This window comes from Gymnodraco acuticeps, unplaced genomic scaffold (genome assembly GCF_902827175.1).
Source record: "Gymnodraco acuticeps unplaced genomic scaffold, fGymAcu1.1, whole genome shotgun sequence".
NCBI lineage: Eukaryota > Metazoa > Chordata > Actinopteri > Perciformes > Bathydraconidae > Gymnodraco > Gymnodraco acuticeps.
Genome location: NW_022991988.1, coordinates 858 through 26,286, shown reverse-complemented (window position 1 = coordinate 26,286; position 25,429 = coordinate 858). Strand labels below are relative to the sequence as shown.

General features: G+C 43.5%; 1 long non-coding RNA gene across 1 annotated transcript; it reads right to left on the bottom strand.

The window, feature by feature from the left end:
• Positions 1-19,792: 19,792 nt before the first annotated feature.
• On the bottom strand, positions 19,793-23,505 carry LOC117536299. The gene is made up of 4 exons (XR_004567540.1): positions 23,061-23,505; positions 21,154-21,320; positions 20,839-20,928; positions 19,793-19,980 (listed from the first exon to the last, which is right to left on the bottom strand). It is a non-coding gene; the product is annotated as an uncharacterized LOC117536299 (long non-coding RNA).
• Between the last annotated feature and the right edge of the window lie 1,924 nt (positions 23,506-25,429).

Below are 25,429 nucleotides of genomic sequence, written 5' to 3'. Positions count from 1 at the left end.
TCTTGTCATGTTATATAAAGGTAGACTCCACAAATCCCTCCTTTCACACCTTTTAAGGTGTGAATCTAATCTACGTCTATTTTTATTTTTGACTGCGTCTCTAGTGTAAATTATGAATCTCTGTAAATTATAAATGGTGTGTTTATTATTTCTAATATTAATGTTTTCTATATTAATTGTAGACCTCCTTATTGTCCAGGGCAGCTTCAGAATCTTAATACTTGGCCTGTGCAAACTAAATAAAACTCCAACATCTTTAGGTGAACTAAATCACATATTTCAATAGCTCTGAATTTCTGATGAGCATCTGTGTTATTCTTAAATCAAATCCTTGAAATCCTATTTAAAATATATATAATAATGAACTACTCATGTTTCTGGTAAAGACACACACTAATGTTATGTTATTCAACATCTACTAAAATCATGATACTGTCAAAGTGAATGATTTTCTTAGTGTCTGTCCTGTAAGGATAAATCCCATCAATTGCATCTGGCAATACTGCTTCTATCCTGTCAGTGCTCAGCTGATGTCTTTCTATTATGAATTTAAATTGCCCTTGTGAAACTAGTCTTGTGTTCATTTCTATCCCCATAATGACCTAAACAATAAAGTCTATGGCTTTTACTTCTAATTATTTACCAGGCTAGAGTAAGGATGTTGTCTAAATTAATTATGTCTCATTACATTACTATATTTTAGCTTAACTTAACTGTAATATGTTCATTCTACATTTCAAACCCCACTTACTCCAATATCTGTTCAAAAAAATCCACATTACAAAATTGTTTCATCATCACAGGTCAATTTCTTTGGTATTCCCATTCTGGACTTACATCTCTCACAGTAGCCCCTTGGCCACTGCTTCTGCATCTGCGTTACCTGTTATAACTCAATCAATATTAGAAACATGTCAACATTCATCAAACAGTATCTTATAGACATGGAGCAGGTTCATTCTAAAACTGTCAATGAATGGTCAGATTGAACATCCGAGTTGGGGCGGCAGGTTCCTTTCAGTCCCTAAATGAAAAATGTAGATTGTGAATTTGACAGCCATGTTGATATAATACATCATACACACACTCCCCCTTTTTACTCATGAACCCATGTGTAACAAAATCCTGTATGGGAAGAAAACCTTCAGTAACCATTGATTATAAGAAAATACAAAACATTATTCACAAATGTACATCCATTATTTTACACAGTCAACACTCCAGTGAAATGAAGTGTTTCTCTCCATCTTTCAGTCCTAAAAGAAACAGAATCTTCATGTTTTAGTTTGAGTTTCACATTCTGCAAACATCCACTGCCTGTGGGAGTGAAATATCATCAAGTAGATTAGAAACTGGTCACCTGTACGGTTTTCCAATTATGTGGAATGTTAGGAAACCTCTCATTTCCCACAGAGCCCCAGAATAATATGTTAGTCCAAAAACATGCTTGATTAGTCATTGTTTTAAATCATGCAGTTGCACTGATCACATGCAGACATACACTCACACTGTCAGGTTGTAAAGTCAAGTTTGGTCAGGTTCACCCCAGAGTCAGTCATTGACAGTGCCTTCTCAAGTTACACTATCGGTCAGGGTCAAAGGTCAGTTGGTCTCAGTCCTTTTGGCCATGTGTCGTGCTCTGCAGAAACTTTGATATTTCAGCATACGCTAGTATCCTTTGTCTACAAAAATCTGTCATATATGGAGCGCCATCATTTATTAATTCATGATTACAACTATAATTTTCCAGACATCTCTAACTTTTCATTGGGACAGCTGTTTCCCACATTCCCAGAAATGTGTTAGCCAAAAATGTCACTTCCTCATAGTACTACTACTGAGTTCATTAACACCTAATCTATATTAAAAATGTCTAATAGATCTAATTCAGAAACTTGTGCATATAATTATTTTCTTGAGTCAAAACATTATCAGGATCTGTAAAGCTCTGCCATGTATTCCATAACTCATATTCATTTATCTTCAATTCTGGTCCACTTAAAGAACAACGTTTAACCTCCCTAACAGTGCGTGGAACCTTGGGTGTACGAATATGTAACAATCACTCCTTCCTTTATCAAGGATTTAAAAACAGAAGTCATTTCATCAGTGGTTTGTAGTTGAATTTAGGAATTATCACTTATGGCAGGTATGTTTTTACTCTTTAACATCTCTAAATGTCAGTTAATTACTAATTAAATAGATTTCCATTAGGAGGTGGTGACGCTTTGTCTTTTAAACTCATAATCTGGTGCCGTGCGCTCCCTGTGAAGCTGCAAGTAAGATTTTAAAAACCACTGCAGGGTGGGTCGAGTGACCCCTTCTCCCTATTGGTCGTCAATAATATGCACCATTACAATGAGTGATCCAAGGCCCCACATTTTTTCCCATTTATATTGCTTTTTCAAAATGTAATTTCCTGTTTTTTATTTTTATTTTATTTTAAACTCTACATTTTGGACGACAAACAACAGTTATTTCCCCATAATAAGTTATCATGTGGTAATATGTGCCACAATGGTGAAACTAATACCTTAAATTGAAATGTTTAGCACTAGCTTTCCCTTTAACATGACCTATGTAAATAAATATTTGTCTGATTTTAACTAATTTATATGACGGATTGGGTACTAAAACTGTCAATATTGTCACAAATTAAATCTCTACCAAATTCCCACATGAATAAAAACTCTAAAATAATAATTTGTCCACATGATGAAAAGATTGAAGAATCTGTTCTACTCTGTACTCTTGACTCCAAAACACCCACTGCTTACAGTGTAGTGAATATTTCCATCTTGTCTCCCCCTTTATCCCACAGTACCTTCAGTGTGTTTAGGTTTATTTTCTCATTTTACTTTAATAGTTTCCACTTTACTGCTATTTTTAATTTACCAATTGATTAATTCATGGGTAATAAAACGTTTTATCATTAGGCTACTTATTTGGTCCTTTTTATGTGCGTTTGTGAATAAGTGTGTTTATATGCAAACTCACATTCTGCTCGACCAACTCCTCTGATTCTGACTCCTCCCCCTTTGTCCATCAGCTCTTGAAACCATTGCTGTAACTCTTATAGGCAGCCATCTGCCCAGTTACATCTGCAGCCTTCAACCATAGCTGAGGATCTTGGGTAATCAGTTCAGTGGGTTATCTGTTTCCGGTTATTTTTCTTTTGAAATTCAGTCCCTGACGGACGCCAAAAAAGCCAGAGATTATGGAATTAAACAAATAAATAAAAGCAAGGATAATTGTGTGTTATTGGTGCATAAATAACAGTGTGTTATTTAGAAAAGAATAACAAATTAGAAGGAAAAAAATATTACAAAAAATACAGATGTCAGTATTCTGAGGCTCTGAGCCATTTATTTTCCTCACAGACGACAAAAAAAGTCCGACATTATACGATTTAAAATAAAAACAATAATCGTGGCTTGATATTGATATTGATTAAGAACATGTTTTTATGAACCCCACAGCTTCCGGTCTTCCAAGACCCGAACGGACAAAAAGACGTGCTGCAGGCACGAAACATACTACCAATAGAAATACATTGCTTTTGAAATCGTGCTTGTGTTTGTGTTTCCACCCCAGCACACCACGGCAAAGAAGAGCACACTGGCCACCACACACTGGTAGAACATCTGCAGCAGCCTCGTGCACACGTTGAATGACCTGAGCCTCCTCAGGAAGAACAGCTTGCTCTGTCCCTTCCTGAAGAGAGCATCAGTGTTGTCTGACCAGTCCAGTTTATTGTTTAAGTGCACTCCCAGGAACTTGTAGCTGTTCACCACCTCCACCTCCTCCCCCCTGATGGTGATGGGGGTCAGAGGCCTCTTGCTGCTCCGCCTGAAGTCCACCACCAGCTCCTTAGTCTTGCTGATGTTGAGCTGGAGGTGATTATTGTCACACCAGCCTACGAAGTTCTTAACCAGGGCCCTGTACTCCTCCTCATCGTCATCTGTGATGCAGCTGACAATAGAGGAATCATCAGAGAACTTCTGTAGGTGGCATGAGCCGGAGTTGAAGTGGAAGTCGGAGGTGTAGAGAGTGAACAGGAAAGGTGACAGCACAGTTCCTTGGGGGGCTCCAGTGTTGCTCAGCAGCACATCAGACACGCTGCCCTGCAGTCTGACATACTAAGGTCTGCTGGTGAGGTAGTCTGTGATCCAGGCCACCATGCTGTGATCCACCTGCACCACTGACAGCTTCTCAGCTAGCAGGTGTGGCTGGATCGTGTTGAAGGCGCTGGAGAAGTCGAAGAACAGAATTCTCAGTGAGCTGTGCGGCTTCTCCAGCTGTGTGTAGGCTCTGTGGAGCATGTAGGTGATAGCATCCTCTACACCAGAGGTGCCCAGTACGTCGACCGCGGGCGACCGGTCGACTGCGGGGGCAATGCTGGTAGATCGTGAGTCATTCATAAAAAAAAAAATCCAGCTCCATTAAAATAGACAAAACAGGTTTTGATCCCTCCTCCCTTGGCCTCCCTGCCACTTAATTCAGGAGTTTACTTGATTGACAGAAAAAGCGACCTATCGCTTTCCAGTCTGTTAACCCAGAATGCAAAGCGATACAAAATCAGTCAAGTGCCGGGAAAACTCAAATTAAGTTAAAGAGACAAACAACAAAATGAGTGCGGGACCGCGCAAGAACCTAAAGACATACCACTTCCACCCAGAATGGGAGGAAGAATATTTGTTTGTGATGTCACATTCAAAGGTTATTTGCCTTATTTGTAAAGCAAGCGTCGCTCTGCCAAAGAAAGGTAACGTGGAGAGGCATTATCGGAGTGTTCACAAGGCATATGACAGCGACTTCCCTCCGAGTAGCGAGTTGAGAAAGAGAAAAGTCATGTATTATTGCTACACAAACATTATCTCGCAGTCTTAGTGTCGCCAACTCGTTTCTAACATGCAAAAAGACAAACAAATGCATCTATGGTCGGTGTATTTTCGATCTTTCCAATCGAGCTGAGATCTCTGCGCGAGGGGGCAGTTTACACACACGCAGCTGCTACATGCAGCAACACACGGAGGGGATGGCGGAGAGAAGCGCTCCAAGGTGTGGTTAAATGTTACCCGTCTCGATGTGGACAATGATCCTTGCCAAGTGTGTTTAGCATGTCAGGGCGGTAACACGAGCAATGTGTCTAAACATTTAGCAAAAGTGCACCACATCCAGACTGAGGAATGCACCGGGTTCGACTGTCTTTCTAGTAGCTCTGTAGCCCCATCCACGAGTAACGTTTCCACGTCAGGTGTTATGTATGCTAGCAGCAACACACAGAGTTAACTACATGATACAAACATGGGTTAATGATTAGAGGTAACCGAGTTATTTATTTTGTTAAAGTTTCAGCTATTGTGTTTACAATTCTATCATCAGATTATTTAATAAGATTTGTTAAAACATTGTTGTTTCTTTTGATGTGAAATATTATTTATTTATATAAAAAGCAATGTTAAATTTGTAAACAATTTGTTTAGTTAATTTAATAATATATGTATTTTTGAATCAATTATTCATCTTTATTGTCTTCATTGTTAGTTTCCACATGCCTAAAACAACCTCAAGCTACATCTAAAAGTTGATGGCTAAACAAGAGCGTTTGAGAAATTGTGCAAGGCATACAGTAATAGTCCGAATAGTCGATTAATCGTTTCATTAATCGATAGATTAATCGATTGAGTCGTTTGTTGCAGCCCTATTGTAGTTATCCCATGTATAAATAAAACGTGTTATTAAGCAGCCCTTGTAATTTGGGATTTTATTTTTGGTTGGTAGACCTCGGTGAGCTGGTCATTTCAAAAGTAGCTCACCAGTCAAAAAAGTGTGGGCACCTGCTCTACACCAATGTTTTCCTGGTAGGCAAACTGCAGAGGGTCCATGGAGTCACACACGAGGGGTTTGAGGTGCTGCAGAATCAGTCTCTCAAAGATCTTCATGACGTGTGAAGTCAGAGCAATAGGCCTGTAGTCTCCTGGGGTGCTGGGGCGTGTCTTTTTGGGCACCGGGACAATGCAAGACGTCTTCCAGATGTCCGGCACCTTCATCAGCTTCAAGGAGAGACTGAAGAGGTGCTGAAAAACTCCTGCTAATTAACCGGCACACGCCTAGAGCACTCGGGGGTTGGTGTTGTCTGGACCCCTGGCCTTCCTCATGTTGATCTTCGATAGCTGATTCTTAACTTGTCCGGTGGTGATTATTAGGGGTGTGACACTGCTGGGAGTGGCTGATGCCCCCCCTGGAGTGGAGCTGGGTGTGTGTGGAGAAGAAGAAGACTTTTTTTTTTGACTTTTGCAAAAAACACTTTATTTACATACGATCAATTATACATTCTTCAAATAAAGTGCTTCATTGTGCAATAAAAAAATCGAATCACTTAAAATAATACATTAAAACCTATGTCTTAAAAACTTGTGCAAAGTGCAAATCCTCATCCACAACAGAACACACAATATCATTATAACACCAACGCTGTTTAAAAGCGTCCAAGTCTCCAATGTGTTTATAAAAACGATGCTCCAGCCAGAGTCTGGCTCTGATGTTACACAGCCAGATCGCTTTTGCCTCTTCCCCTTTCTTATTTTCAACCCTGTTTTTCCTACTTAAATAAATGGCCATTTTTGCTTCGCCAGAGAGGAAATTCAGGAGCTGCCACTTTTCCTTGCTCGTCTTTTTATATGGAGCCCCCATGATAAAAACACTCTCGGTAAAAGCTATACTAAAAAGACTAAAACCAATGTTAAAAGAGAGAAGAAACCCGTGAGTCTCTTGCACTCTGTGAAAACATGGAAAACAGTCTCTCTAAAACCACAAAATGGACACTTGTTAAAAACAGCAGGATTAATAATGGAGATAAAAGAATTACAGGCGATGGCACCGTGTAAAATTCTCCACTGGAGGTCGGCAGTACGTTTTTTAATGGGAGGTTTGTATACAATCCTCCACTGTGGGCCTGGTCCGCCTCATGCACCCAGTCTGGTGCTCCACACAGTGGAGGCCCTGTCCTTCAGTGCATTTTTGTTGGTCGTCTTTACAATGTTCATGTATAGTGTTTTCTTGTCAGCTTTGTGGATGGTCATTTGTCCTTGGTTTGCGACCTTGAGCAGGGGGCCGGTCAGTTCTCCGAGCCCTGGGCTCAGGTAGATCTCCGGGAAAGGGTCTGCTGGGTCCGGCTTGGCTCTTCCCTGTCCGTAGCTCCTTAACAGTCTTTTGTCATCAGGGGAGAGGATCTGGCTCCAGAGTTGCAGGATCCTCTCGGCCACCCGGACAGAGTGCAGACCCAGCAGAGATCCCAAGGCCCGGGCATCGCTCAGCTCCGGCCCCACTGCATCCACCAGCTGCTGAAGGCACAGGGTCTTGGATCGGCACAGCGCCACCGTCAGGCCGGGTGTTTCGCTGCTGCTGACGTCCAACCTGGCTCTGTGAATCAGAGGCTCTTTCAACAACCAGTACAGAGAGTCAGTCTTTGGACACCTTTTATGGTTAAAAAGGGCCCAAGATTTAAAAATACCCTGATAAAAAGGAGGTAGCCCACTTAACTTTAAAATGTTTAAATCAGTTAAAAACAGAGCAGCATCCAGCCCCAGGTTACTCACGCGTCGGAGAATGCAGCTGCTCACATCTCTCCACACCAAATCAGCCGGGCCGGTCAGATACCTCTGTAAAAACTGTATCCTAAAAGTGGCTGTTCGGCTGGCCAGGTGGATCAGGCCCTGTCCCCCCTCCTCTCTAGATAAAAACAGCACCCCCTGTGGCACCCAGTGTAGACCCTCCCAAAATAAATCTACCAACTTCTTTTGTATTTGGGCTAGTAAGCCTGAGGGAGGGTCCACACAGGTAAGCCTGAGGGAGGGTCCACACAGGTAAGACGGTGCCACAGTTGGGATGCCACAAGGTTGTTTAAAACCAACACTCTACCTTTAAAAGACATCTGAGGGAGCAGCCACCTCCACTTGGACAGCTTTCCCTCTATCTTTCCTATGACGTCCTCGCAGTTCCTCAGGACTATGCTTTTATTACCCAGGAACACACCCAGGTACTTTAGCCCATCTTTCTTCCATATCATGTTCTGGGGAAGAACTGGGAGACCGCCACTCCACTCACCGACAGCGAGGGCCTCACTTTTCCTCCAATTCACCCTCGCTGCCGATGCTGATCTAAAATCCCTCACGATGTTAACTAAAATGTCTGTATCTTTTTGGTCTCTAATAAAAACAATGATATCATCTACATACGCTGACAAAACCATGTTTCCATTCAAACCAGGTAAAAACAGCCCTTGCAGTTTGGAGCGTATTTTGTTTAGGAGGGGTTCCAGGGAGAGTGCATAGAGCATGCCAGACAGAGCACAGCCCTGCCAGACCCCTCTACACACTCTAAACGGAGCACACAGCCCACCGTTGAACTTCAGCACACTCTCAATCTTATTGTACAACACCTTGATCTTGGCTATGAAACCAGCGCTGAACCCAAACTTCTCCATTACTTTCCAGAGGAAGCTGTGCTCAACGCGGTCAAAAGCCTTTTCCTGATCTAGAGAAATCAGACCAGTATTAATGCCCAATGAGCTGGAGACCTCCAAAACATCTCGAATTAGGTGGACATTGTCCACCATGGACCTGCCGGGCACACAGTAGGTCTGGTCCCGGTGGATGACCTGCTCCACAGCCCTCCCCAGCCTGGTGGCCAAAGCATTGGACAGAAGTTTGTAATCCACACACAGTAGAGACACAGGGCGCCAGTTTTTGATGTCCTGCAGGTTTCCTTTTTTTGGTAGCAGCGTGATCACCGCTCTCCTGCAGGACATCGGCATCGAGCCAGAGGCCAGACTTTCATTAAAAACGTCTAAAAGGTCATGTGACAAGACGTCCCAGTAGGCTTTATAAAACTCTACGGAGAGGCCATTGATACCAGGAGCCCGCCGTCCCTGCATGCCTTGCAGGGCGGTCTGCAGCTCCTGGATCGTTAACGGCCCTTCGAGCTGTGAGTTGGTCTCCTCGGAGACCTGAGGTAGTTCATTGCAGAACCCCTCGGACAGAGTTTCCCCCTCCTCATACTCGCTTGTGTAGAGGGTGGAATAAAAGCTCACAGCTCGCCTCCTGATCTGGCTTGGCTCTGTTATTTCCTGCCCTGTGTCTGACAGCAGTGAGTGGATCACTCGCCTATGCCCATTCTTTTTTTCCAGGCCGAAGAAGAAGCTAGTGGGAGCATCCATCTCATTGGTGTTGAGGAACCGGGACCTGACCAGTGCACCCTGAACTTTAACGTCCAGCAGGTTGGCTAAAGCCATTTTTTTCTCTTTGAGGATTTGAATATATCCTTGATCTCCTGTGGTCTCACTTATTGTTTCTAGTTCCACGATATCACTCTCCAGGTCTTTCATAGATCTAATTGTAAGGGACTGGGAGGCAGAGTAGTGGGAGACACCTACATTCCCAATAGGTGACTCCACCCGCTGCCAATTATCAGTATTGGGAGCAGGTGGGGAGACCTCACACCTGGTGCTAATCACTCCCTCAAGGGAGACAAAAGCACCTAGAGTTGCTCAGTTGTGTGTGGCACATGAAGGGAGTAGGAGACTCCCAGCGTGAGGAAACAGTTGTAAGCTGGCAAGTCGGTTAGCGGCCCGGCTACGTTAACCTTTCTATTGTAAAAGGTATTTTTTAGTTGAACAGCAATAAAGCCTCTTTTTGGATTTGAACACTGCCTCTGTCGTGACTGCTTCACTACCATGTTCCTCTTTATCTTCCCCGGCCTGTTACACTGGTGAAGAATGCGGGCCTAAGGACTCTAGTGGTGGTGTTGCAGTTAGGGTATTTCGGTTTCAAGATGGAGGATGTACTAAGGGAGTTGGTGCGTATTTCTACTGAGCAGCAGACTCTGCAACGGCAGATGATACAGGAGCAGCAGAAACAGAATGCGCTTCTCCATGTGGAGGTCCAAAAATGCCTAACAGCAGCCTCTCCTACCCAGAGGGAAGCAACCGTGCAGCCTAACCCAGGTCGATTCATCCCCAAAATGACGGAGAGTGATGAGATAGAGGCCTACTTAACAGCCTTTGAGCGCACTGCTGAAAGAGAGGGCTGGCCAAGGGATTCCTGGGCTGAGCTGGTTGGACCATTCCTCCTGGGCCCGGCACAGCAAGCTTACTTCGACCTCCCTCCGGACCAAGCAAAGGTCTACGTCGTCTTGAAGAGGGAAATCCTGGCGAGGTATGGCTACAGCTTAGCAGCTAGAGCCCAGCGGTTCCATGACTGGAAATACAAGCCAGAATTGTCAGCCAGGGCCCAGATGTATGACCTAGGCCGGGTAACCAGAGCCTGGCTGACCTGCGACCCCGAAAAGGTGAGTGTTTTAGAGAGGATAATGATGGACAAATATATTCGGTCTCTGCCCTATGAGACCAAGAAAATGGCAAGCCAGCAGAATCCAGCCAGTCTGGATGAGTTGGTTGACGTAGTGGAGAGCCACGTGGTCACAGCGGACCTGCTTAAATCCACAAGACCAGACACCGAGTGGGGCCGGAAAGCCAGTGGGGAAGCATCACGGACTAGACGGGCACGAGAACCGCGATGGGAACCCGAAGAGGTAAGGCGACGACAGTCCTACCTGCCAGAGGGCCAACCGCGTTGCTACCAGTGTGGGGAGATAGGCCACATGGCCCGGGATTGCCCAGGTAAGGATGAGCTAATGCCGACCGCCCACTCATCTGGTGCAAGGCCTTGCCACCTTCTTGACTCTTGCTGGGCACAGGAAAGCTCCCTGGCTCAAATGATACCAGTCAAGGTAAATGGAAAAGATGCAGAGGCGCTAGTGGACTCAGGAAGTGTGGTGTCCCTCATTCAACCCCACCTCCTCGACCATTGGCCATCCAAAGAGACTGTGGCCGTCTCCTGTGTCCATGGGGACACTACATTATACCCCACTTCCCTCATCCACCTTACCACAGTTAAAGGCAGCTGTGAGCTGAAAGTGGGGGTGGTTCCTTCCCTACCAGTCCCAGTCTTGGTGGGGCGAGACTGCCCACTATACAAGCACCTGCGGCACCAGAAGGAGGGGAGGCCCAAAAATCCCAGGCGTGCCAAAGAAAAGCGAGAGAAAGGACAAATTGCCACCCCGGGTACGTCTCCTCAGCAGTTCCCCAAAGTTGTGTGTGCTGTGCCGGAGGAGCAGAGAGGCAACCAATCTTCCAGTGCAGACGAGGCAAATGATAACCCTTTTGTTGCTTTCCCTGAAGACCTAAGCACAGGGGATGAGGAGGGTGAAGTCACATTGCTTCCAAGTTTGAAGGGCCAGTTCGGGACCGCCCAGATGGAAGACCCCAATCTGCTGCATGCACGCAGTAATGTTACGGAAATAGAGGGAAAACCGGTTCCAGGAGTAGGTGAGCTTACATGTCCTCATTTCATAATAAAAAATAATCTGTTATACTATGCCAAAGAGGTTGAAGGTCAGCGAAGAGACTTGTTGGTGGTCCCAAAACAATATGTGTCCACAGTGTTGCATCTGGCTCACAGCCATGTCCTAGGGGCCCACCTAGGGGTTGAGAAGACAAGGCAGCGGATTGGGAGCCGGTTCCACTGGCCAGGGGTGGTAAGAGCTATAGAGGATTATTGTCGCACCTGTGTTGAATGTCAAAAGATGAGTCCCAAGCCACACTTTAAAAATCCCCTAATACCTCTACCGATAATCGATGTACCGTTTTCTCGCATTGCCATGGACTTAGTGGGACCGCTGGTGAAGTCTGCCAGCGGACATCAGTATATTCTTGTGATCCTTGACTATGCAACCAGGTACCCGGAGGCCATTCCCTTGAGGAACATGACAACGAAAGTGATTACACGGGAGCTGCTTCACCTATTCAGCCGAGTTGGGATTCCTAAAGAGATACTAACAGACCAAGGCACTCCCTTCATGTCCAAGATAATGAAGGATTTCTGCAGGCTATTCAAGGTAAAGCAGCTTCGTACATCTGTCTACCATCCTCAGATAGACGGATTGGTAGAGCGCTTTAACAAGACATTGAAATCCATGTTAAAGAAGGTTGTTGACAAGGATGGTCGTAACTGGGACCAGCTTCTGCCCTATGTCCTGTTTTCAATCAGGGAAGTTCCACAGGCTTCAACCGGTTTCTCCCCCTTCGAGCTGCTGTACGGCCGACAGCCCAGAGGACTTCTTGACATCGCGAAGGAAGCCTGGGAGGATTAACCAAGCCCCCCATCGGAGCCTGATTGAGCATGTAGAGACGATGCAGACGCATATGAAAGATGTTTGGCCCATGGTCAGAGAGCACATGGCTCAAGCCCAAGAAGCCCAGAGGAAAGTGTATGTAACAGAGGTGCCCAACCGTGTGAGTTCCTGCCCGGGGATAAAGTGCTTCTCCTGGTCCCCACCACAGAACACAGATTCCTGGCATCGTGGCAAGGTCCCTATGAAGTGGTAGAGAAGGTGGGACCAGCCAACTACAAGGTACGCCAACCTGGCCGTCGCAAACCATCCCAAATATACCATGTTAACCTGTTAAAGAAATGGTACGCCCGAGAGGCACTGCTGTGTTGTGGTTCCCCGATTGTGTCCCCCTCTTCTCCCGACCAGGAGGTGGCCGAAGTGGAATACGGTCCAGGGCTGTCCAAAGCTCAGTTACAACAAACCAAGGAACTGGTTCAGCAGACTTTGGACGTGTTCTCACTACGACCTGGATGCACAACGATGGTGGAACATCAAATCCACACAGAGCCTGGCAAAAAGGTAAAGATGCGGCCCTACCGGGTGCCGGAGGCAAGATGGGCGGCCATTGAGCAAGAAGTGCAGAAAATGCTGGCTATGGGGGTGATTGAAGAATCTCACAGTGAGTGGACCAGCCCTGTCCTTCTGGTTCCTAAGCCCGACAAAACCAACAGGTTCTGTAATGATTTCAGAAAGTTGAATGAAATTTCCAAGTTTGATGCATATCCTATGCCCAGGATAGATGAGCTGATTGATCGGCTTGGGGAAGCCAGATATATCAGCACTCTGGACTTGACGAAAGGGTATTGGCAGGTCCCACTTGAAGCAGCCTCAAGAGAGAAGACGGCCTTCGCCACCCCCACAGGGCTGTACCAATATACTGTGCTTCCCTTCGGGCTTCATGGAGCACCAGCCACGTTCCAGAGACTGATGGACAAGGTTCTGAGGCCACATCGTGAGTATGCAGCTGCCTATTTGGATGACGTTGTGATCCACAGTGACTCATGGGATAGCCATCTCACAAGGCTTGCAGCAGTGCTGGAATCTCTCCGAAGGGCGGGCTTGACAGCCAATCCAAGAAAATGCAAGCTTGGACTGGAGGAAGCCGAATATCTGGGCTTCACCATTGGGCGGGGCAACGTTAGACCACAAGAAAGGAAGGTTCAGGCGATCCAGGACTGGCCACGGCCGTCAACAAAGAAACAGGTGAAAACCTTCTTGGGTCTGACGTCCTACTATTGCCGTTTCATCCCAAACTTCTCCACAGTCGCCTCTCCCCTTACAGACCTGACCAGAGACTCACAGCTGCTAATGGTCAAGTGGACAGGAGAGGCTGAACACGCCTTTGAGGGACTTAAGAGGGCTCTCTGCGCACGGCCGGTGTTGGTGACCCCAGACTTCAGCCGGGGGATGATTGTGCAGACGGATGCGTCAGAGGTGGGCATAGGAGCAGTACTATCCCAGGAGGTTCAAGGTGAGGAACACCCCGTCATGTACATCAGCCGGAAGCTGAACACAAGGGAACAAGGGTATGCTACTGTGGAGAAAGAAGGCCTAGCAATAAAATGGGCGCTTGAGCGCCTCCGGTATTACCTTTTGGGACGACACTTCACTCTGGTAACTGATCATGCCCCACTGATCTGGATGGCAAATAAAAAAGACACAAATGCTAAAGTAGGAAGGTGGTTTGTCTCACTACAAGAGTTTAACTTCTATATCATCCACAGAGCCGGAGCTAAGCATGGGAATGCAGATGCTCTGTCCCGTAGAGATGCCCTGTGGACCATGGTCACCTCTCCTCGGCCAGAACTGAAGGGGGGGGTGTGTAAGGGACTGGGAGGCAGAGTAGTGGGAGACACCTACATTCCCAATAGGTGGCTCCACCCGCTGCCAATTATCAGTATTGGGAGCAGGTGGGGAGACCTCACACCTGGTGCTAATCACTCCCTCAAGGGAGACAAAAGCACCTTGAGTTGCTCAGTTGTGTGTGGCACATGAAGGGAGCAGGAGACTCCCAGCGTGAGGAAACAGTTGTAAGCTGGCAAGTCGGTTAGCGGCCCGGCTACGTTAACCTTTCTATTGTAAAAGGTATTTTTTAGTTGAACAGCAATAAAGCCTCTTTTTGGATTTGAACACTGCCTCTGTCGTGACTGCTTCACTACCATTTTCCTCTTTATCTGCCCCGGCCTGTTACATAATGATGTCTTGTGTGACATTGAGGGTGTGCTGTTGGCAGAGCAATCTTATCTCAGTCTTACCATGGTCCCACCACTGCCTAAGACTGCTAAAGTCTCCCTTCCTCTGCCTAAAAACACTCCTGAAATAAATAAGGGCCTCTTTAAAATGTTTATCAAATGTTAAAACCGAGTTAAAATGCCAATATGCACTTCTGGGTAAAACATTTCTAATAAAAACATTACATAAAAGCAAAGAGTGATCCGTAAAACCAGCAGGTGATATGCTGCACATTTTAAAAGTATTAAAATGATGCTTAAAACAATCAAAACGATCTAGTCTAGCTGATGAGATTCTATTCTCTCTGATGTGGGACCAGGTGTACTGCCTGTTGTCTGCGTGCATCCTTCTCCGTACATCCACCAGGCCGTGGGAGTGGACCAGCTGCCTCAGAGCATGCTGGGATGCTGGATGCGGCTATGCATGATTGCGATCTAAAGATGCATTTTCTGTACAATTAAAATCCCCACCCAAGAATAAAAAATCCTCTGTGGCACAACCGTTTAAAACATCATTAACTTTGAGTAAAAACAGCTTCCTCTCTGTACCGTTTGTTGGAGCATACACATTTATAAAAACAACTGTAAAAAGGTCAAACCGTGCTTTTATTAAAAGCAACCTCCCATTGATAAAGTGCTCGACCTCCAGAGAGACAGGACTAAAAGACTTGGAGAGGAGGAAGCCCACCCCCCCACTGAGAGAGGTGTTGTGGCTTAATTAACCTCTTAAGCCCTGAGCCTGTTTTTCAGGTTTCAGGCTCGAAAATGCCACTAACACAACAAAGACTATATCTTCACTTCTAAAAGGGGTACAAATAATCATCTTTTCTCTCAAAGCAAGGTTACATCTGTGAGTTGGATGTAGAAGTGTCCGAATCAATATAGATGTTTTTATTTTAAAGTAAATTCAGATGGAACATAGTAAAAACATGTACATTCTAATGTCCGCCTAAAAAAAAAACATTACTTAATAGTGAAAACCACCCTTGAATGATGGGCTAGTAGACTAAAAGCTTTAGGAATCCAGACTATTACATATAATAAGTACCCTGTATCAAGATTGATGCAAAACAAGTGACATTTGACCTTTTTAGAGAGGTTTAGAAAAATAAAGTCCAAGCGGACTCACCTCTGGGTAATTTGGGAACCATCAGTTCCATTTGAACTTTTTCACTGTAAAAATCATTTTTATTACTTTGAATTATCACTATAGGTATTCATTCCATCCAAATACAACTGTTGTGGGAAAAAAAAAAAAAAAAAACTCTGTTATCCTCTTAGGCCCCACGGACCCGAAATCGCGTCATTTGCAGGAAACAACGTCTAAGGAACCTTGATATTTAATAAACTATGAATATTTTATATCCATATAACGAGAAAAAAACTAATTTAACTGATCTTTTTCATTTTTTTTCCAAAAAAAACACACAATGCTAACAGCTGCACATCCAACACATCGTTTATGATCGTAAAGACAAATAATCTAACGGTGCCCACCTCAACACTGAAAGATACAAACTCGCGAGTTTATCAACAAAAACGTACATCAAAACAAGTGCTAAGTACTAAGTACTAACATGCGCAAGGCTAACAATGACTTACCTTCCTCGTTGTCTGGTCTAAACTGGTCTTCAATGGCATTAAAACGATAAAAACGATGATGTAGTTAATACATAGATTAATATCCAATGGGGCTGTGTCCTCTTTGAAATGTTCTGATAATCTATAAGCAATAAAACTGCAATTCCGTTATCTGCTATCCGCTCTGTGCTCCGTGCGCTCTGGGTCCTGCTGCAATACCTGCTTCTTTACGCTGTAAACAATAAATGAAGTCGGCTGCGTAATGTTGTTACGCTGGCTGGCATTCTTTATACTTTACGCAGGACCATATCTCTGGAACCCATTGGTCGATTCGTGTGATTTACACCTTTTTCTTAACCATTACATCCAATAGAATCGATGGGCAGTTCCCAAATCTACGTAAACATTACCATAGCGGACGTAATAGAGAAGCAAACTAAGCATATCTGAAAGTACAAGCCTGGACGGCAAAACTTTATACCGAGTATATTGCCATAAATATGAGGATGGATTTTCAGTAAAAATATCTACGTGACACAAAGACATTGGATTAACCTTGAGATGCGTTTTTTATTCTGTTGAACACAACTTTTGATCACAAATCAAAAAAGGTAAGACGTAATTATTGTAATATTTTTGAAACCGGATGTTGTTTACTTTCTCTTTTCTGGCTGATAGCTCCAGGAATTCGAGGTCGGACAGTGATGACATTACATGTGTGGAATCTGTGGAGTCTCAGCTTTAAATCGTATATCTTGTTTCTGCAGTTAAGATAGTAATAAGGGCATTTCTACCGTGAGTTCTGTGTAAAAAAGCGTTGTTAAGAAGCCCTGAGACATAGTCTCGAAAAAAAACTGTGGGAGGGGTCCACTGGGGGGACCTTCGGGCTTAAGAGGTTAAAATGACTTCCCCCTCCCACTCCTTTCTCCAGTCCGTCTCATTAAAAACGTCGCTGTGCGTCTCTTGTAAAAAGAGGACATCGATATGTTTTATTTTTGCAGTCTGAAATATTAAAGCCCTCTTTCTTTCCTCTCTGGCTCCATTTACATTTAAACTTCCCACTCTAAAAGTATCCATTTCGAGTGAGATGTTAAAAGCAAAAATAAAAACAAATAAATTAAACACAGACATTGAGGTTTTTAAAATCAACGCTGCCCATTTGCTTCCTTACTTTAGTAACAATTCTTTTTAGTCTGTATATTTCCAGCTCATCCAGGACAGACTGCTCTCTCCGGCTCATGTGGAGTCTGGCTGAGGCACAAAACACGGACAAATCTGGGAAATATTCTTCTATGATTACGTTATGTTGGTTTTTTGTCTGCACCAGGTCATTTTTTATCATTTCAGCCGAGTACATTTTTTTTGTTGGCTAGTGCTCAAAAAACCTGGCACATCGCTGCTGTCAGACACACAATCATCCCAACTCTCATGCGCCTGTTCTTGCTTTCTTCCTTCCTTTCCCTCACTCACTACTTTACTGTTTTTTGCAACGGTTGATAAATCCTTTTTATTTCTCCTGCATTTAGTAGCAGTCTTTTTTTGTATTTATCATTTCTGTTGCGACCTCCTCTTCCTCCATCTCAACAACCTCCATCTGCTCACCCCATGTTTTCTTCTCCTCTCTTGTTTTGTCCAAATGTTTTTCCTAAGCCCCAATAAGTAAACTTAACTCAAAAAAATTAGGGCAACTGATTGCCTCAAGTATTTTAAGTTAATCAACTCAAAACTTACAATTTTCAAGAACTTAAATAATTGGATTAAATGCTACATGTACCTATTGATTACAGTAAAATTAAAATGCCTTATTAAGTCAACTCAAATATGTTCAGGTACTGTGACTTAAACATTTGAATTCACCTCTACTAATGGATTAAGTTACCAGAACTTAAAGACATAAGTACTCAAAGTCTTTTTTTTTGGGTTAACAGAACTCAATATTTATTATTTCAACCAAACCAAACACATTGACTTAGTCAACTCAAAATCACATAACTTAAAACTTAAAAACATTGACACAACTGATTGCCTCAATTGAATCGAGTGCGACTAACTTGAACAGCTTTACTACATTTCTTATTTTCTAGCCCTCCTATTTAACATGCTGTCCTGTTAACATTTACAAGACAGTAAAATAAGTAGTCATAAAAAAAAATAAAAAAAATGCAAAGGCAATTGTACTTTTGGCACATTTTGATTAAAACCTGAATAGAGCAACAACTTTGATAAAATCACAATGACAGTCTGAACCCTTTAACTGTAAAACTCTAAAATGTAAATTAATTACATGAACAAGTATCAAATCTTCATCTGGATGGAAGTGCAACAACAACAACAAACAAACGCATAAACACACATTCACATGATTAATGCCGGTTAATCAGAAATATTTGGTATTATTAAAGTACAAACAGTCATCCCTCAAAATCAAAATCAACTTTGATGTGAACAATGGTAAACAGTACACATTTGACATTAATACAACATGTACAAGTAAAAGGGAACATTGAGCAGCTTGACCACCTGGCTGAAAACCTGCAGCAACTGGTACAGCAACTTTCTTAAGACATTTTTATTTCAGAAGGAAATCACTTTGAAGTAGAGGGAAAATGCCTTAAAATGCCCCACCTGTTTTTCAGATGGATTTCTACACATGCATCAGCAAGTCATTCTTGAGGGTCTGCAACTTGGGCGACAATTTACCATCTTCCAGACCAAGTAAAACCTTCTGAGTGAACTCGAAAGTGTTTGTCAGTCCTTTGGGATAGCTGAGGTGTAGTGTAGTGGCCAGTCTCGTGATCCAACACAATACGTTTTAAATGGGGAAGCTGGCAGACAGAAAACAAAACTGATAGGCGAACAAGAGAAAAGGTCAAGGCTTCACGACCCCATGTGACACGATTATTACAGCCCAGGAGAAATAAGGAGACAATCACTAATTACCAGTTGATTGCAAATATAAGTGTGTAAACATTGTAACATGACTCCGCTTAGTAGTGTAGATGCTAGCCCCAAAGTGTTATGATATAAATGTACGGGTCTCCAGCACATAGAAACTGCTGGATGGTAACTTGCATATGTTGAGCAATCCGGACAATTGGCATAAGTTTAATTAGGACTCTTTGAGCTGGAAAATAGACTATAGTATGTTACCATGCTGACAGTAAGCATCTAAAACGTAAAGGTACAATGAGTAGGATTTTCCCAGATAAAAACAATATATTCCTTGAAGAGGTTTGCAGTAGTGCTTGTATCTTCTTTCCTCTGCATTTTCTTACATGCTGTTTACTCTGCGTCAACAAAGCATTGCAACCAGGTGCCAAAAATGCACAACAAGGAGTAATGCCAAGTCGACAAAGTTTGTTCCAAAACTGGAGCTAATCTGGGGTTGGATCTGGGTAGGACTGTCCAACCTGAATGTTATGTTTACAAACCCAACCGTCAAATTCTACCTATTGTGCATTTAACACGTTTGCAGTGCCAACATTAGTCAAATAGGTCACTGAATGTAACATCCAAAACAATATCAAACCAAATGGAGTACGATATAGCAGCTGTGGCTCAGTGGATAGTGTGTTGGACGTCGAATCAGGGGGTACCAAGTTTGAGTCTCACTGCAGTCAGCATGTCGTTGTGTCCCTGGGCAAGACACTTCACCCCAAATTTCTCCTGTGGGGATTGTCCACAGTACTGAATGTATGTAAGTCGCTTTGGATAAAAGCGTCTAACAAATGACATGTAATGTAATGTGTAGTGCATAAATTAGTCCAAACATTACCAGGAATGCATCTGCAAGTCTGGGGAGGCTGACCACAATATCATTTTCGATGACAACAGAGATGGTCACAGGCTGATATTGCACTTGACTTGTGCCATTGTCACTGGTGACAGTAAGGAAGGCCACTGCAACACCTCCAAGCTCTGATTCGGACTCTTCCTAAATGAATGAAAGAGAGATAATAATCACAAACTGGGTGTTGGTCATGCATTACATTACATTACATGTTACTTGTTATAGGTCAGATTCCTCCGCGTACCGCTAGCGGGAGCTGGCGTACCACCAGTGGTACACATACCACAGGTTGAGAACCACTGGCTTAAGGGATTAGACTGTTTTAATTTCTAAAACAAATGGCCGGAACCAGATACTAAAGCTGCATTACATTACATTACATGACATGTTACTTGTTAGACGCTTTTATCCAAAGCGACTTACATACTCAATACTGTGGGCAATCCCCACAGGAGCAATTTGGGGTGAAGTGTCTCAGGGACACAACGACATGCTGACTGCAGTGGGGTTTGAACCTGTGATCCGAACACCAATGCTCTATCCACTGCGCCACACGCGCCTCGCAGGAACATTTTTAAAAAATCGTGATTTTCTGTGTGGCAATATCTTTTGACTGCAACTCTTGGAGATATGTTTTCTAAGTTGTTCATATTTTAGTTAGAACTATGTTTTAGAGAGTTGTTTTGTCAACAGACTACACATTTAAAGGTGTAAAACAGGTGTTCTACACCAAAGAATCAGACGAGCTACCAGTGAAACCAAGTGCCAGGAGATAAAACATATCCAATAACTGTTTTACTTAACTTCAGTATCGCTTCAAACAAAAAAAACGATTCAGTTCATTTGTATTTGGGTGAAGGAAAACAGACCAAAACCTCTGCAAATCACACAAACTATATGGATGGATAGACAGAAACAGGATAAGTGCAAACAAATATTTGTATTTTAATGAACTATTCACTTAACATAGAGTGGTACTGTTAATGAATTAAGGAGACTCACTGTGCAGGTTCGTAAAAATCCAGAGGTGTCCTCTTGCAGATACACAGGAGGGGAATGGATAACGGTGGTACGCCTGGTGTCGTGTAATTCCTATAACGATAAAAATACAAGCGTACAAACTGTTGACTGTGAAGTTTACTAAACAAACCTGTCAATCCAATCAGAACATATATCCACAGATAACCTGTTCACATCTTTAATGCAATCAGACAAATAGCAAAAACAAAGTGGGCTAATTGTAAAATTCAAAAGATGTTTTTTGAATCTGTTTAACGTTAGATGTTCAACCTTTGAATTGTAAAATAATCTCTTTACCTGTTCATTGTGGATTTTTAAAATTTCAGCCAAAGCCTCAGCTGTCTCCCAGATTTGGACGCCTTCTGTCTAAATATGGCCATCAGTCGAGGAAGATGGCGGTCAAAAGCAGCGTAGAACGTGTTGAGCAGATTCTGGTTTGTAATCCGTTGGAACTCTGCATACACCTATTTAAAAAAACAGAGCAGAAGGACAATACAGCAATGTCAATTAGTCAGCTCCAAATAAATCAAACTAGGTTAAAGTGGTATCCTCCTTACAAATGTAATAGATCCTCCAAGTTTGACCAGTCAGTTCCTTCCCTGTGGCAAGAACGAGAACTTCACCTGGACTGTTCTTTTCCTTGCATTACATTACACCACAGGGAAGGAGCTGGAACTTTGAAGATCTATGACACTCCTATATACAGCAAATAATAATAATAATAATAATAATAATAGATTTAATTTGTTAGCGCTTTTACAGGTGCTCAAAGACGCTTTACAGATATAGTGAAGGGAAAAGAAAAGGAAGGAACAACAAATAAATATATAGTTAAAGTTAAAGTCAAATAATACAAAAACAATCACACATTAAAAGCCAGATTGAAGAGGTGAGTTTTTGTGAGTTTTTTGAAGGTGGTGAGGTCAGTGCAGTCTCTGATGGGTTCGGGGAGTGAGTTCCAGAGGGAGGGGGCAGCGACGGAGAAGGCTCTGTCCCCCCAGGTCCGGTGATTGGTGCGGGTGGGGATGGATAGGAGGTTGGCTTCTGATGAGCGGAGGGGCGTGGTGGTGCAGCAGGTCTGTGAGGTAGGGGGGGGCCTGATTGTTGAGGGCTTTGTGAGTAATGAGGAGGACTTTGAAGTTGATTCTTTGACGGCCAGTGGAGGTTCTGGAGGACGGGAGTGATGTGGTCTCGGGAGCGGGTGTGGGTGAGGAGGCGGGCAGCAGAGTTCTGGATATGTTGGAGTTTATTGAGGAGGTTGGATGGTATGCCGTAGAAGATGCTATTGCAGTAGTCGAGTCGTGAAGTGATGAATGCATGAATCAGGGTTTCAGCAGCAGAGGAGGAGAGTGATGGGCGGAGACGGGCAATGTTTTTGAGGTGGAAAAAGGGTTAGGGTTAGGGTTAGGGTGAATGGTGAAGTTGAAATTCTGGATGTCGTTGATACGGGATGGGGGGCCGATGATGATGTCTGATTTGGCACTGTTCAGTTGGAGATAGTTTGTTTGCATCCATGCTTTTATTTCTGAGAGACAGTTGGTGAGAGTGGAGTGTGTTGTGGGGGTGATGGTTTTTGTTGAGATATAAAGTTGGATGTCATCGGCGTAGCAGTGAAATTGAAGGTTGTGGCGACTAATTATTTTGCCAAGGGGGAGCATATAGAGGATGAAGAGGAGCGGGCCAAGCACCGAACCCTGGGGGACACCTTGGGACAGAGGAGCAGTGGAGGAGGTGCAGTTGTTGATGTTGATAAACTGATGTCTGTCGGTGAGGTAGGATTTCAGCCAGGAGAGTGCAGTGTCGGTGATGTTGAGTGATGATTCGAGGAGGGACAGCGGGATGACGTGGTTGATGGTGTCGAATGCTGCGGTGAGGTCGAGAAGGATGAGGATGTTAAGGTTGCCGGAGTCAGAGGAGAGGAGGAGGTCGTTTGTGATTTTCAGAAGAGCTGTTTCGGTGCTGTGTTTTGATCGGAAACCGGATTGAAATGGCGAGATCATTGGAGCTGAGGTGGGCTTTAAATTGTGAGGCAACGACACGTTCAAGTATTTTTGACAGAAAGGGGAGATTTGAGATGGGCCGGAAGTTGGACATGATGTCAGGTGTGAGTCCAGGTCTTTTGAGAATGGGCCACTATAAGAGTCACAGAATGTGCCATTATCAATAAAGAAGAAAACAGGAAAAAGAGAGCTAATCCATATTACCTCAGACTCCATTTTGAGAGCAGGCCAGAGGTCCATGAGCTCGTTCACTACTGCGCATGTCCTCACTATGGTCTGTCGCCGCAGTGCAAATGTGGTGTGCATCATCTTTTTAATGAGGGGTAGGTCCATCTCAGTCTTCTTGACTTCCTCAACAATTGTCTGCCTCAAGTGCTCAAGACTTGAGAGATCCTCTCCTTGGGGAAGGTTGAACAAATCCTATATTTAAAATGTAATGTAAGCTACTGCCTAATAACTTCTTAAACATCCATTGAGTTAATGTTAGTATGGTAAATTAATTCATGGACAACAAATGGACAAGCGTTCACTACCAAGCCTGTTAATAATCTGACATCGTTATATTCACTTTAACATTACCTTTCTCTGCTCTGCCCCGTGTGTGTGTGTGTGTGTGTGTGTGTGTGTGTGTGTGTGTGTGTGTGTGTGTGTGTGTGTGTGTGTGTGTGTGTGTGTGTGTGTGTGTGTGTGTGTGTGTGTGTGTGTGAGTGTGTGTGTAAGTGTGTGTGGCCTCGCGCTTGTTGAACCCGTATACAGAGGTTGAAACCTGGGTGAAGGAGAGTGTTAAACGTTAGCAGCGGCTCTCGTAATTCAGCAGTGGAAGTGAAGGGAACACAAACACACACAACCCTCCGCGCCTCGTGGTTTACAGTGTGGTTTATCTCCTTCAGACTAAAGCTGAACAAATCCTATATTTAAAATGTAATGTAAGCTACTGCTTAATACATTCTTAAACATCCATTGGGGACATGTTAGTATGGTAAATGATGAATTAATGGACAACAAATGGACAAGCGTTCACTACCGAGTTTGTTTATAAGAACTGACAACGTTATATTCAATGTAACATTACCTGTCTCTGCTCTGCTCCGTCCCGTGTGTGTTGCCTCACGCTCGTTGAAACCGTATAAACAGGTTGAAACCTGGGTGAAGGAGTGTTAAACTTTAGCAGCGGGTCTCTTAATTCAGCGGCAGCGAGGAGAGCACGGAGGGAGCACACACAATCCTCCGCACCTCGTGGTTTACAGTGGATGAAAATGTTAGCTTGCTAACTGTTAGCAAACTAGCTAGCTAGTGACCGTGTTAAATAGTGACTTTCAGTCCAATGCCTTCGGGGTTGCTCGTAGTAAATTAAGTAAATGGTTGGGTATATTATGACACACATTTGAGTATAAATTGATTAAACTAACATTGAAGGCTTTTATTAGGAAACCTACCTGTTATGTTAGTGTTTCAACGGCTGCCGTCACTACGAGCACCCACAACCACAATGCATTTGGCTGAACTTTTTGAATACATAATTAGCTTAGGGGCAATGACATTTTTCATCATATATACAAAAAGTGACAGCCCTATTTTGGCACCAAGTTTCCACAACTACATATTTTACAAGTTAACATTATACAGTAACTGTGCAAATAATTCAGGCATTTCTGTGAATCTGCTGACTATGGCTAATGCTAGCTAACATGCATGTATCTGGCTAACATCAACACTCTCTTTTACATGTTTAATCTCAAAATATTTAAAAAAGTGAAGAAATATGAATATTGCACTTACAGTGAGACCAATGATGCTGATTACCACCGGAAAGTGTGGAAATTAAGTGTGAAGATCCACCTTATTGCAGGTATTAGCTGCATGTGCTGCATCCCACTTTCGACAGTTAGTGACGTCAGACAGACAAGCATTAGAAATGAGTACAGTTCAATGTATATGTTTAAGTGATGCTTACTTAATCCGCCAAATAGTTCAAGTTAATCAAAGATGATCAGTTTACTTAACTAAAAAACGAAGAACAGTCACAGGAACTGAATATATTGAAGTTAGTAGAACTTTTTTTTTAAATTTAAGTTTACACTAATTAATCTATTTAATTATTTTGAACGTTCGGGTTTACAGTGTATCTATATCCTCCTCCTGTGTTTTACTGACTTCACCTGTCCCTACATTTTCTTTTGCCAAATCACCTTGTGGTTCAATGATTATTCCAGGAATTTTTTCACCATTTGCATTTGTTTTTTTATCTTTTTTTCTCCCATCCCCCTTTTCTTCTGCTTCACACAAAACCACCACCTCATTTTCCTGGACATAATCACCCACACCCTGTGCAACGGACAGCCCCGGCACAGCCGGGGGCGGCCCCAGCGCAGCCGCGGGTGGCCCCGGCGCAGCGGTTGACGACTCCGCCGCTGGCGCGTTGGACGGCCCAGCTTGCGGGTCATCCGGACCAGGCGGAGCCGGATCCCCGCGCCTCGGACAGGCATTCATGGTGTGCCCCTCCTCCTCCCCGCAACCAAAACACTTCATAACTGATGATGTTGCAAAAATCACATAGTCATAATCATCTACTT